The following is a 15,800-nucleotide window of genomic DNA, read 5'->3' as shown; positions in this document are numbered from 1 at the left end:
CTCATTAGATTATTACTATTTATATACATTTGTATAGTAAAAAATAAAATTAGATGTTAATATAACCAAATAGCTTGTAGGCATTATACATGCTCAAATAAATGATGAAATTTAAACACTTTAAAGTGAGAATTGACAAATATTAAAATGGCTTAAATTTTGTAATCCAATTGTGTGTAAGCTAAAGTTCAACGTCCATGTGGGCATTATTATTTTCTTCAAATAAGATTCTGAATTCACCTTTTTTTGTCGACAGACAAATATTAATTTTAATCTTTAATAAAATTTTATTTAAAACTTTCTACTACATTCTGATTTCTAGAATTGAATAAAGGATAGATGACTAGATTATGATATAGTTATTTACTAGAGCATAATGAAGTTGAGAGTCAACCAATCTTGAAACTACAAATAACTTATAGTTGAATAGAAATCATTTTGAAATATATAATAAATTTATTCTTATTTTCATATGTTTATAAATTTATTTTTATTTTCATATGTTTTTTAAATCAGAAGCATTGATTGAACAACTTATTGAAAGATAATACTCCATAGAATATCACATGCATTTAGACTTTATGCACTATCCTTCCAATGCTTGGTAAAGATTGTAGCGGTGACATACCTCTTATTGTTGACACACAAAGAACTTTGTAATCTATTTATTTCATGAGTTTTTTGAACCAATTAATTGATGCTTTTGTATATCGAGTTAATTTATTCTTATAGTCAATGTAATAAAGACCAAATCTAACCATACAGCCATTTGTCCACTCAAAATTGTCTAACAAAGACCATGCGTAATAACCATGTATCTTGGACCCAGCCCTGTTATTCAACCTTGAACCTTTTAGTATATAAGAATAAAAAATACAAATAAATTATAAACTTGAAAAAATGTACCTTATTGCTTTCTGAACAAATGATAAATGCTTTGACTGATAATCAATTCTCCAAGTATCATTAAGAGATTGTGCCAATGATAATGTATCATCATTTTTTTCATCAACACCTATATAAAATATAAATTTATTAGAGATATCCAAAATATTAAGAAAGCTTTCTAATTGAAATATACATCATTAAAGGTACTTTTTATGAGTTCAATTCATAACCGCCTTTAAACATCTTATACTAATGACAAAATTAAATTTAAAAAAGTCAACTTTAACTATATAACACTTAAAACATATGAATCAATTCTTCATATGTGATATTTAAGCCTTCCATCAAATTCACTACAAAATCACTTACAAAATGACTTGCCATTCTTTGTGATGAAAATGAGTGAATTGTCGTATTTATGTTTTATATACTTCAACAGCTCTCCTATTCCTCGTGGATAGACGTGAAGCCAACTCGATCCTGCCTGTTTGTCCCCGTTTAAATATTAGAAGCTGGCCACGTAGCACTACATAAAATTGCTTTACAAGTTGTCTTTAATGGTTTTTAATCAGACTTACCCCTGGGCCGATGAGCATTCCATTCCTCTCAGTTGATGACATTTATATAGCAATCCATGTCAGAGATCAACTTCATTTTTCATAAAGCATTGCCAGAACAGCTCAATAACGCCCTTTCGAAAATTAAGTCAGGAAAGAAGTGTACCTGTTAGATTTGTTTGAGAGTCCAATGTATAGCTTGTGTTAAGGGGATTGGGTGGCGTAGAAACATCAGTAGCGTAAAGAGCCGTACAATAATTTAAACCCAGAAAATCAAACGAGCCTTTCACCACTGCATATTTACGGCCACTAAACTTCGGTAGACGATTGCCAACAAGCTTTCTAGCTCATCGACAAGGGGTATTTCCCTTTTGTAATCGGATCCATATACCTGACATTTCGCAAGGCCGATCAAATTCATATGTGATGCAGAGCCTTCCAATATCCCCTTAAGGAACCCTGTTCAACTTGAGGATTCAACAACGTCTTGGAATCCACTCAAGGAACTAGAGTTCAACTCAAAGATCAATAGGAAGTCCCTAATTTTTAGGAAATCAACAAAACACTCCTCTGTAACAGGTTCACCGCCTTGATTCATTTTAAACCACTTATCAATTCTGTAGGATTCAAACAACAGCAGCAACACAAGAAAAAAAAAATGATAATATTCAAAACAAGGAAGGCTCTGTTTTACTGCAGAGAAAAAAAAACTGATATATTATTCCACCTACAAATTGCTATTCAGCCAATACATTTATTCAAATAAAAATTGTTAAAACTAATCCCTAACACATAGATCAAAATATAGATCAGGAGTTCTGACAGTAGTTTAAGCATTATTCCATGCCTATGATTAAGGATGAGAGAAGAAGTAAATAAGACTAGACAAAAATGCATCCAAAAATATCATCTAATGCATGCCATATGTACAGCATGCTTCTTGTTTAAACTACTCCTAAACTGAAGTATTCTAAAAATTATTTATAGAATGGTGGAAATGGAGCAGTGGAGCTGTAATTTGAAGTGAAGATCTCAGCATCAATCTTCATACTCCCCCTTGATGCTGAGAGAACTCACAATCTGATCTCTGAGTACCAAAAACTGATCTTTTGTAACTGCCTTTGTGAAGATGTCTGCAATTTGCTCCTTTGTGCTGATGTACTTCAACTCAACCGCTTTATTTTGTACCAAATCTCTAATAAAATGTTGTTTAAGATCAAAGTGTTTGGTGCTGCTGTGATGAACTGGATTCTTGGCCAATTTAATGGCACTTATGTTGTTACAAAAAATCACAGTAGGCTGAACTTGTATCTCTCCAATTTCTTCAAGAAGCTTTCTAAGCCATAAAGCTTGTGTGCCAGCTGAAGTGACCGCAACATATTCCGCTTCTGTAGAAGAGAGAGCAACCATACTTTGCTTCTTTGAACTCCATGTAATTAAACCGGAACCCAAAGAAAAAAAATTACTAGATGTAGATTTTCGGTCATCCAAACAACCTCCCCAATCTGAATCACTAAAGCCAACAATCTCAAACTTATTAGAAGAATAGTGAATGCCAAAATCTACCGTGCTTTTCACATACCTCAAAATTCTCTTTCCTGCCTTCATATGTTCCTCTGATGGATTTTCCATATGCCTTGAAACCAATGAAACTGAATAAGCAATATCAGGCCTTGTGTGAGTTAAAAACATCAAACTCCCCACAATGCTCCTATATAATGTCTCATCAAAAATTTTAGCACCATCATCTCTACATAATGTAACTCCATGAGCAATTGGAGTGGAAAGAGGTTTACAATCAGCCATATCAAATTTTTTCAACATATCTTTTGCATACTTTTCTTGACAAATAAAAATTTCATCTTTACCTTGATAAACCTCCATGCCAAGAAAGTACTTCATGAGACCTAAATCTTTCATCTCAAACTCATTCATCATAGCAACTTTAAATTAATCTTTCATCTTTGAACTACTACCCATATATAACAAATCATCAACATACAAACTCACAATGAGAATATCATTACCTTCTTGTTTGTAGTAAAGGGTAGGTTCACTCTTACTTCTTTGAAAGCCATTATGCTGAAAATATCCATCAATTCTTGCATACCATGCACGTGGTGCTTGCTTGAGGCCATACAAAGCCTTCTTCAACTTGTAGACATAATCTTCTTTGCCTTGAATTTAAAAACCTTGTGGCTGTCCCACATATACCTCTTCTTCTAAGTACCCATTCAAGAAAGCACTTTTCACATCCATGTGATGAATACTCCATTCCTTTTGAGCTTCAAGAGAGATTAGCATCCTAATAGTTACTTGTCTTGCTACTGGTGCAAAAGTTTCTTCATAATCAATGCCATACCTTTGAGTGAAACCTTTAGCAACCAATCTTGCCTTGTGTCTTTCAACACTCCCATCACTATTATACTTGGTCTTATAGACCCATTTTGTGCCAATCTTCTTCTTCTTATGTGGAAGATCTACAAGCTCTCATGTTTCATTCCTATCAATGGAATCCATCTCTTCATTCATTGTTTGCATCCAAACCTCATTAGCACATGCATCTTCAAAACATGATGGCTCAAAATCAGCTTTAGCAAGTAATGCAAAATTTACTGTTTCACCTATTCGATCTTCTTCATGTGCTTGATTTTGACACCTCACATAAATATCACTCAATCTTCGTACCTTCCTTGGAGGACTAGAGGATGGACTTTCTCTTGGTATTGGTGAGGGATTTTTTGGTGGGCTTGGTGATCTTGAAATAGAACCATTAGTTGGCTGCTCATTATCATTATCAGCAATATCATAATCATCCAAAACTGATTTTGGTTTTCCAACATGTTGTTTTTGATGACCATAAACTCCCCCTTCATCAAAAATCACATCTCTTGAAACAACAATCTTATTAGTAATAGGATTGAATAATCTATAAGCTTTTCTTTATTCACTATAGCCCACAAAAATACATGACTCACTTTTAGCATCTAGCTTTTGCCTATTCTGATAAGGGATGTGAACATAAGCCAAACAACCAAAAACTTTAAAATGATTTACATTAGGCTTTTTCTCATACCATGCTTCATATGGAGTCATCTTGTGGAGGGCACTTGTAGGACTCCTGTTGAGAATATATATGGCTGTAGCAACTGAATTAGCCCAATAAGAATTGTTCAAACCCTTGGTTTGTAACATGCTCCTTGCCATTTCTACCACTGTACGATTCTTCCTTTCAGCTACTCCATTCTGTTGGGGTGTGTATGCAGTTGTGAGTTGTCTTTTGATGTCATTCATCTCACAAAAATTTTGAAAATTGTTTGAGCAAAATTCTCCTCCTCGATCTGTTCTCAAACATCTTATTGTGTTCCCTTTCTCATTCTCTACACGAGCTTTAAACTTCTTGAATGTATCAAAGGCTTCATCTTTAGTCTTCAAAAAATATACCCAACACATGCGTGAGTAATCATCAATAAAAGTAATGAAATATGACGAATTACCCAAACTTTGTGTTTGCATTGGACCACAAATATCTGAATGAATAAGTTGAAGTGGGTATTGGGCCCGCCATGCATTGCCTTTTGGAAATGATTCCCTTGAATGTTTCCCTTTTGCACACCCTTCACAAATCTATTTATGCTCTTCAACCTTAGGCAATCCAAGAACTAATGCATTTGATGTTAGATTCTTCAAACTATTGAAATTTAAATGGCCATACCTGAGATGCCACAACCAACTTTTATCCTCATAAGCCATAGTGACAAGCTGATTATCATTTTGACCAAACTTCAAAGGAAACATCCTATTCTTTGTCATAGGAACAACTGTAATCACTTTTTTTTTTTTATTCTTATCATAGATAGTACAGTGCATGTTCTCAAATACCACTCTATAATTCTTCTCACATAGCTGCCCAACACTCAATAAATTATGCTTGAACTTGGGAGTATAATAAATATCTTGAACACTTTTCATACCTTCCTTTGTCTGAACATCTATGGCTCCTTTGGCCACAACATCCACAATATTGTTATTACCAAGGGTAATATTGGATCTGTAACTATCATCAAGCTTTGAAAATATTTCTCTGTTGCCAGACATATGGTTAAAGCATCAAGAATCCAAATACCAAACATCATTCATAGTACTTTCACCTTTCCGATAACACAAAAATAAATTACCCGAGGAAGGATCCTCATCTTGTTGGGCATAATTTGCACTATTGTTACCTGATTTCAGTCTACACTCTCTCTCAAAATGTCCATACTTATTGCAATGATAGCATTGGATGTTCCTTTTATCAAATCTGCCTCTACCTTTGCCTCCTTGGGCACCTCCTCTTCCTCTAGATCCTCTTGAAAAATTCTGATTTTGGCCCCTTCCCGAGCCTTTGTTGTTGTTACTATTGCTGCTAGCACCATCGTTCTTTGAAATTTGCAATTGGGAAGCAAAAGCCTTCTCATTAACACTGATAGATGTGTCCCTTATTCTATCCTCATGTGATATAAGAGATCCAACCAATTCATCATACTCCATGGTAGCTAAATTTTTGCTTTCTTCTATGGCAATTACTACAATATTCCATCTTGGGGTTAGAGATCTCAATACCTTTTGTATTATTTGCTCTTGAGCAATAGATTCACCCAAAGTGGCCATTTTATGAGTCACATCTTTCACTCTCACACAAAAATCTCCCACACTCTCTGTCTCCTTCATCTTCAAGTTCTCATATTCTCTTTTCAAAGTTTGTAGCTTCACAACCTTGATCTGATCATTGCCATGGTAAGCATCTTTTAGAGTCTTCCAGGCCTCTTTTGCTGTCTGTGCATCAGCAATTCGAGGAAACAAGCTCTTATCAAGAGGCATTTGAATGTGAAACAATGCCATTGCATTCTTCGTCTCAGCTTCTTTCTTCAATGTCCTTTCATTAGGTTGGAGAGTATTCCAATCTGCAGGCTCTTCATATACAGATTCAACGATCTCCCAAAAATCTTTCCCAATCAAAAAAGTTTTCATCTTGATTGACCAATATTGGTAATCAACTCCATCAAACTCTGGGATTTGCAAATTGTTTGCCATGCTGCTGTCTTCCAAACACCTTCAGCTCTGATACCAAATGTAGGATTCAAACAACAGCAGCAACACAAAAGAAAAAAAAATGATAATATTCAAAACAAGGAAGGCTGTGTTTTACTGCAGAGAAAAAAAAAACTGATATATTATTCCACCTACAAATTGCTATTGAGCCAATACATTTATTCAAATAAAAATTGTTAAAACTAATCCCTAACACATAGATCAAAATATAGATCAGGAGTTCTGACAGTAGTTTTAGCATTATTCCATGCCTATGATTAAGGATGGGAGAAGAAGTAACTAAGACTAGACAAAAATGCATCCAAAAATATCATCTAATGCATGCCATATGTACAGCATGCTTCTTGTTTAAACTACTCCTAAACTGAAGTATTCTAAAAATTATTTATAGAATGGTGGAAATGGAGCAGTGGAGCTGTAGTTTGAAGTGAAGATCTCAGCATCAATCTTCATAAATTCACCTTGTCCATGTTTCAACTTCCCTCTCTTTGGGAACACTCCTAATTCACCCTTCATGCAAACAACTCTTGATTTTTGTCTTCAAGGATTCCTTTGATCCTTCTAAGGCTTCAACAATCTTCAAATATCATAACAAAGTAGTTCCAACCCCTACCAGGCATCAACTCTATCTCAATCTTCAAAACTGCCTTTTCTAGGACTGTCCAATTAGCCCTGTCCAGACAGTAAATTACACTTTTCTCTAAAACTCCCGAAACAACCTAATGACTTAGTCACCTTTTCAAGTACACTTTATGGAGTTCTTCAAACTCTGCAAATGTCAATTCCCCAACCTGTGACTGATGAACACTTCAATGACTGTCTCTTCAAGCAATTAGGTCTAATTAGCCCTCCACTTCCAAAGCAACTACTATTTTCATTCATATCCAACACTCCAATCCTTTACATAGTCTTAAGGCATCTAACAATAGTAGGATTCCTCAATTTTTTTGCACCTCCAAGCATTTCTAGATACTTTTCATCAAACCCTCCCTTTAAGGGTTTCTAACCTAGGGCTTCCTAGAAAAGTCCCTTAACAGACATTCAAAACCATTTTGATGGTTTAGAAACTTCAAGATACATATCTTCAATTGTTTCCAACACTTACCTATCCACTCCAACCCTCAGATTCTTCTATCCACCATATGGTGCCTTTCAAATGTACCCTCACTGTACTGTCCACTAGTCACACTGCTCCTTTCAGTTTATTCTCTATCTTTTTATAAACCCGCACTCATTCCACGTTAAAAATACATATCAAATACATTGGACTCCTCTCCTGCAAGTTACAGTGATAGACAGACAGTGGAAGAGGCTTTATTCCATTGGTTTACAAAATAGCAAGGTGACTGTCACATGCTTATGATAGACAGTAATTTATTTAGCACTGTTCCAATAAAATTTTACAATATATTTGACTCCAATGTTAAAGAAACTTTTATCAAATCATTGATATTCTTCAATCAATCTTAAATCTTACAAAACACCAACTTTACATGCCAAGAAACTTGTAAATACTTTGAAATCAAACCATAATGGACAACACTGTTATGACAGTTAGAAAAAATATTGAAATGATAGAGATTTTTATTTATTCTTTCTTTCAAACTGCTTCCTCCTTGACCACCATTGTCTCTTACATTCAAAATGCATTCTTTTTAAAGACCTCTTGCCTTCTAACTACCCTCAAACTGATTCCTATCGACCAAACTCCCATATAACTATCACATGACAATAAAGAAGCATTTTTGATAACTTTTAAATGATATTCATTACTTATTTGGTTTCCCTTTGCCGCTTTCTTGGCTTAAGATCTTGGGAACATTTATTATTGTACCTAAATGATTTTATAACACCTAAATGACCCTTTATGATTCTTGACTCCTTATTTATGCTAATTTGCCCATTCTTGGCAAGGCATTACATTTTGACAACTTTATGATATTTCTTACATTTAATGGCTTCAATAGCCATGATTCCTCATCAATTGACTTGATATGTCTTCATTAGGCATTGATTTCCCTTGGTACCTTCATGGTCTCCTTCATAGCTCCTGGTGTACCCTGTAGTTTCCTGTGTCCATTGGGTGCCCCTGCACCATACTCCCTGACTTCAAATGTTTCCCAATCCCTGGGAAATTGTGTACCTGCAAAATAAACATTAGAAAACATATCTCAATGTCTTTGCAATGTGTTCTTATTCTTCATGCACTTGCATGTGTCCTCTTGTGTTCTAAAACTCTTCAAGACTGCCCTTTCCTTCTTAATATGCTGATCCATGTGCGGATCCTCCTTGTCAAACCTATAATTCATCTGCTCCCACATCCCTTTGTGAGCTATAACATGTCCATTCTTCCTGCCCATTCTCTTCTTCTTTTTGGGCTTAGTAGTCATCAACCCAATAAGTAGAAACAAGAAGCAATAACAAGCTCCTTCTAGAACATAACTCTTACTAGTTATTTCTATCTTACCCACACGAGGAATCTCCATCATATTCTCAAATGCCTACAAAAAAATTAGAATAAAAAACCAAAAATAACTCATATTTTCATACTTGTCCATGCTTGGAATATAATCACCTTGTTTAGCCTTCCCTTGGCTCCTAATCTCCATTGTATTCTTATCCTTAGTCTCTTTGCACCTTGAGACGTCTACTATTGTCTGCAACATGTCTTCACACCCTTGCCATTTGCCTTGGTATACCGACTCCTTGTTGGTGGCTGTTCTATCAGATTCAGTCATCATTGTCTTTGTGAATTTTCTTTGTCCAACTTTCAATGTACACCATATAGAACCAATCAATAGCATATTTGCTTCTCCAAGCCTTGTTTCTTTGCTATTTATATCAACATTTGTACTTTTCATCTTTGTTCCAATCATATCCTTTTCGTCAAGCCCTTCAAGACTTGATCTTTTTCTGACTTCATCAGCATCCCTTCTCTTTACCTCTGGTACAACTTTTTGAACCTTTTTGGTGTTAGGTTCTCCTTGCTCTTCAACACTTGACTGCTGCTCATTTGTTATTTGTCCTCCAAATTGACAACTTGTCTTCATATCATCCTTTTCTAGGTTTTTTTCCTCATTCTCATTAGCTATTTGCTTCAAAGCATCATCCTTCTTGATCAAAACATCTTCCATTGCTTCACCAGGTTCCTCTTTTCTTAGGAACCTTTCCCTCTCAAAGATGCCAATCCTCGTTGACACCTTCCAAGTTGTCTTGTGCTCCTCCAATGGTGTTAATACCATCTTCTCTCCATTATTTGTAAAAGTGTAGGTGTTCTTTCTACCATCATGTAGGGATCTCTTCTCAACTTGCCAAACCCTTCATAAAATTATATCACAACCACTCAAAGGTACAATGTCACACAGTACAACATCATTATATGATCCAATGGTGAAGGGAACATAAGCTTGCTCCTTCACATCTACACAACATCCAACATCCAATCCCTGTGCTTTGTAAGGCCTCACATGTGCTATTCTTGGTAGATTCAATTTGTTAACCATCTCAAATGAAACAAGATTTGTAAATGAACCACTTGAAACAACAACCTTACAAATTTTACCTTTACATCTGCATTGTGTCTTGAAAATTTGGTACTCCTGATTGTGCTTTGTATCCTTAGCCATGATGACCACCATACCTGCTATCAATTCTTCTTCATACAACAACCTCAGAAACCACCTTCAATCCAAGATCTATCCGACTTGGAATCACCACTTTGGAACACTCAAGGAGGATAATTCAACTCCAAGGCCTCAACAAAGGATTCCTTGTCTTCAAAACTTCAGATCTTCATCCCAAACCATTAGCAACTAGATCTCCAAGCTCTCCCCAAATGATTCTATTGAGTTCTGATACCACTTGATGCAGAGCCTTCCAATATCCCCTTAAGGAACCCTGTTCAAGTTGAGGATTCAACAATGTCTTGGAATCCACTCAAGGAACTAGAGTTCAACTCAAGGATCAATAGGAAGTCCTTGACTTTTAAGAAATCAATAAAACACTCCTCTGTAACAAGTTCACTTCACTGCCTTGATTCATTTTAAACCACTTATCAATTCACCTTGTCCATGTTTCAACTTCCTTCTCTTTGGGAACACTCCTAATTCACCCTTCATGCAAACAACTCTTGATTTCTATCTTCAAGGATTCCTTTGATCCTTCTAAGGCTTCCACAATATTCAAATATCATAACAAAGGAGTTCCAACCCCTACCAGGCATCAACTCTATCTCAATCTTCAAAACTACCTTTTCTAGGACTGTCCAATTAGCCCTGTCCAGACAGTAAATTGCACTTTTCTCTAAAACTCCCCAAACAACCTAATGACTTAGTCACCTTTTCAAGTACCCTTTATGGAGTTCTTCAAACTCTGAAAATGTCAATTCCCCAACTTGTGATTGATGAACACTTCCATGACTATCTCTTCAAGCAATTAGGCCTAATTAGCCCTCCACTTCCAAAGCAACTACTATTTGCATTCATATTCAACACTCCAAACCTTTACACAGTCTTAAGGCATCTAACAATAGTAGGATTCCTCAATTTGTTTGCACCTCCAAGCATTTCTAGATACTTTTCATCAAACCCTCCCTTTAAGGGTTTCTAACCTAGGGCTTCCTAGAAGAGTCCCTTAACAGACATTCAAAACCATTTTTCTGGTTTAAACACTTCAAGATACACATCTTGAATCATTTCCAACACTTACATGTCCACTCTAACCGTCAGATTCTTCTATCCACCATATGCTGCCTTTCAAATGTACCCTCACTGTACTGTCCACCAGTCACACTGCTCCTTTCAGTTTATTCTCTGTCTTTTTATAAACCTACACTCATTCCACATTAAAAATACATACCAAATACATTGGACTCCTCTCCCACAAGTTACAATTATAGACAGATAGTGGAAGAGGCTTTATTCCATTGGTTTACAAAATAGCAAGGTGACTGTCACGTGCTTATGACAGACAGTAATTTATTCAGCACTGTTCCAATAAACTTTTACAATATATTTGACTACAATGTTAAAGAGACTTTTATCAAATTATTGATATTCTTCAATCAACCTTAAATCTTACAAAACACCAACTTGACATGCCAAGAAACTTGTAAATACTTTGACATCAAACAATAATGGACAGCACTGTTATGACAGTCAGAAAAAATACTGAAATGATAGAGATTTTTATTTATTCTTTCTTTCAAATTGCTTCCTCCTCAACCACCACTGTCTCTTATATTCAAAATGCATTCTTTTTAAAGACCTCTTGCCCTCTAACTACCCTCAAACTGACTCCTATCGACCAAACTCCCATATAACTGTCACATGACAATAAACAAGCATTTCTGATAACTTTTAATTGACAGTCATTACTTATTTGGTTTCCCTTTGCCACTTTCTTGACTTAAGCTCTTGGGAACATTTATTATTGTACCTAAATGACTTTATAACACCTAAATGACCCTTTATGACTCTTGACTCCTTATTTATGCTAATTTGCCCATTCTTGGCAAGGCATTACATTTTTACAACTTTATGATATTTCTTACATTTAATGACTTCAATAGCCATGATTCCTCATCAATTGACTTGATATGTCTTCATTAGACATTGATTTCCCTTGGTACCTTCATAGTCTCCTTCATAACTCCTGGTGTACCCTGTAGTTTCCTGTGTCCATTGGGTGCCTCTGCACCAATATGAACGTGCAAATAAAACTTTATTTATTTTCTTATGTTTATTGGGATAAGATGCTTTGCCTACCAACCAAACATGAAATCTAAGGCCCTTTGGGTGGCTTCCCAGTCAGCATGTGATTTTGAATAGGGAACAAACCAGTGGCTCACTATTGTCATTCCGATCAATCCCTTCTGCACTGCCTGTGCAAAACATATTGTAGATTGACATTATAACATTGATATTCCGAGCAAGGAAATTTTGAGGAAAATAAAATTGTCACCTGATATTTCCTCTTATATACATGCACAGCAGCTGCATGGGAAAGGATAAGATTATGGGCTACAATATATGGTTCTGTTGCCGAATTTCCTATCCTTGAATTTCCATTGTAAGAGGAATGGCGGCCAGGTGCAAATGTGCCAATATCATATCCAAGGCTAGCGTAAGCATATGGTTCGTTTAATGTAATCCAGTGCTTTACTCGATCGCCAAACTCTTGAAAGCACAATTAACTGTAAGCTTTAAAATCATTCCTGCAAATATTAGAAAATGGATTAGAAAATGTATATCCCCTTTTCGGCATACGATATAAACATATGAAGTGTTAGATACATAATTTATTTACTGAGAAAGCCTCCATATTTATCTTCAAGAGCTTGCGGAGTGTCCCAATGAAAGAGTGTCACAAAAGGCTTGATATCTACAGTAAAAAAGTTTTTTATTGCCTCTTAATTGTATTAGAGTAATTTCCACATGGACACTAGCAAACGATAAACGTTTTACCATGTTTTAAGAGTTCGTTAATTAGGTTATTGTAGTACGCCACTCCAACTTTATTTTTTCCGCCTTTGACCGAGCCATCTTTGACCCAACAAAAATAATCGATTTAAGAGGGCCGCAAAAAGAAAACTATGTGCATCCATGCTAATTCTGCTTGTGAAAAGGAAAAACTAAGGGAGCTCACATGGTAATATCCTTGACCAAGAAATAGAGAACCTATATGCATCCACGCCCATCTCCTTCATCAGCTTCACATCCTCCTGTAAATTAAATTCATGTCAATACATTCTAATATGGAAATGCTAAATAATTTGAGAAGGTACATTCATGAAGGCAAGAGTCAGAAATACAATGGTGATTTGTGAGCCTTTTATATAGGGAGGTCTTGAGTTCAAATATATTAAAACTTAATGCATAATACTAATTAAATACAAAAAATAATAATAATTAATCTAAACTTAAATCCATTAAGATAGAAAAAAAATACATTTATGATTTTTCATGATTCTGAAAATTAATTTGATTTGAATCAAACATTTGAAAAAAGCACACCTTATAGCGATGGTCAACATCCCCATTGCTATCATTTGTGATATTGCCTACACATAATTTCATTTAGGATAAGATTTCATACATAGATTGGAGGACAAAAATGTAAAATACATATAAATAAACGTTTATAATATAAACCGAGGAGGAAACATACTCCTGTTCAGTGCTTTTTTCCCTCCATGAGTAGATACAAGAGAGATCCTAAAAATGGTGGCAGTAGATCACAAAAAATATAACTTTCAATATTCATATTGATCTGGCTGCACATATAAAATTCAATTACATAGCTTCTATAAATAGAGGATTTCCAGCTACCAAACTAGTAGAGGAAGGTACTAAGCTTTTGACAAGTGGATGGTTGCATGAGGTGTAGGACTTAGTCCATAGGGAGATGTGGATTTCTAATTTGCAGATTTCTAGGAGTATACAACTAGTACTGCAGTTTAGTTGCAACTGATTGCAAATGTGGAGTGTTACATCCATCTATTCCAACACCCTCCCTTAATTTCTACCACTAAAGTCTCTATGTTCGAGAAATTAGAGAAGAAATTCAAATAAGACGAGTCTTGGCATTAAGCCTTGTTAGGTACCCATTTACAACATAAAATTTTGTTTCTCCTTCTTCAGGATTTTTCACCCAACAAAGTGGTTTTGCCTTACCACAAACCCTTCAATAAATTTTTTAGGTTTTTCACCTAAACTAGTGGTTTTGGCTCACCACAAAACCTTCAACAAACTTTTAGGGTTTTTAACCTAAACAAGTGGTTTTGGATTACTACAAACCCTTCAATTTATATAAAAAAAAAGGTTTTTCACTTAAATTAGTGGTTTTGATTTACCATAAACCCTTTAAGACTTAGACAAGTGGTTTGAGATTACCACAAAACCTTCAAACTTTGCAAAATATTGTTTCAATAATGGGGAAACTGGCTCTATCTTTTCTCATGCACATTAATTTTGAGTCCATATGAAAAATAATCCATCTACCGAGTCACATGGGTACCCTACTCGCTAGTTCTCTAGGAACATTTTTCAAATACATGCTTCATCAACATGTAAAACTTTTGAGGTGTCAAGTACAACCTATAATGCACCTCTTGCTACAACTAGAAAAGCAACATTACTAAAGCTCTGAATAATGAAAGAAATACTAATAATCAGTTACCAAGAATCAGAAATGAGAAATGTGATGGCAACGGCAAACGAGAAATGTGATAGCAATGGAAACATGATGAGAAACAATGTTTTCTAAAGGTTGCACAAAAGAAACGTGTGTGTGTGTGTGTGTGTGTGTGTGTGTGTGTGTGTGTGTGTGTGTGTGTATTAGTATACGCCTATGAACATTTAATATATAATTTCACTTAATATATAACTTACATGTCTCTTTCTCACACACACATGATTTTAATTTAATATAAAATATTTTATTTCATCTAAGTAGATATGCATGAAATTAAATAATATATAGGTCACTTTTAAATATTTTATATAACTTCTTTAATATATATGTGTGTGTAAGTAAACATGCATGATTTTAATGTTTGTAAAATAAAAAAAAATTATTAATTTTATTTATGTAAGTAAACATGCATGAAATTAATGTTTGTAAAATATAAAAATATAATCAAACAAAGGCTCCTTTTTAAAAAGAATTCAAAAATATTCTCAGTTCAAAAGAGAAAATTCAATTATCACAAGTTTTTGTGATTACATAAAATAATACATTAAGAAATAATTAAAATTTAAAAATCCTATTTAGAACCTAGCTCACTAAGGGCATTGGTAGGAAAGAGCTAGGTGGAGAAAACCTCCAGTCTTCCCCTAAAATTCAAGCAATATTTTTTCCTTGTCTCCCTCTCTCCATTCCAACATCAAGTAAATTTTCTTCTACATGATCCTCAAGTACTTCTATTGGCAATTCATCATTTCCATCTTCCATTTGGCCACCATAATCCCACATCCTATGGGGCCTTGATTTGTAATCAGTAGAAGCTTGAGAAACAATTCGAAGATTGTGATCAACATACATAAGGTCTTCTGCTTTCTTGTTGCCAAGCCTATTACACTTCATAGAATGTATGAAGGCATACTCACTCCAATTTCTATCACATGTAGAAGCACTTGAAACCTATTCTGTAAAATAAAAGTTAAAAATATTAACATTTTAAAATACATTAATAATCAAATGAATTTCATCCAAATCCTAAAACTAATGATGCAAAAATCTACTTGAGATAACACACAAATT

The 15,800-nt window shown here is 34.8% G+C and overlaps 1 pseudogene; it reads right to left on the bottom strand.

Moving 5' to 3' along the window:
• Window positions 1-665: 665 nt before the first annotated feature.
• Window positions 666-13,582, bottom strand: LOC149533294 (beta-glucosidase 12-like; annotated as a pseudogene).
• Between the last annotated feature and the right edge of the window lie 2,218 nt (window positions 13,583-15,800).

The sequence above is a fragment of the Cupressus sempervirens genome, chromosome 10, assembly GCF_028749045.1.
Source record: "Cupressus sempervirens isolate cs-2001-9-10 chromosome 10, ASM2874904v1, whole genome shotgun sequence".
In the NCBI taxonomy this organism is placed as follows: domain Eukaryota; kingdom Viridiplantae; phylum Streptophyta; class Pinopsida; order Cupressales; family Cupressaceae; genus Cupressus; species Cupressus sempervirens.
This window is presented reverse-complemented; position numbering and strand designations above follow the sequence as displayed.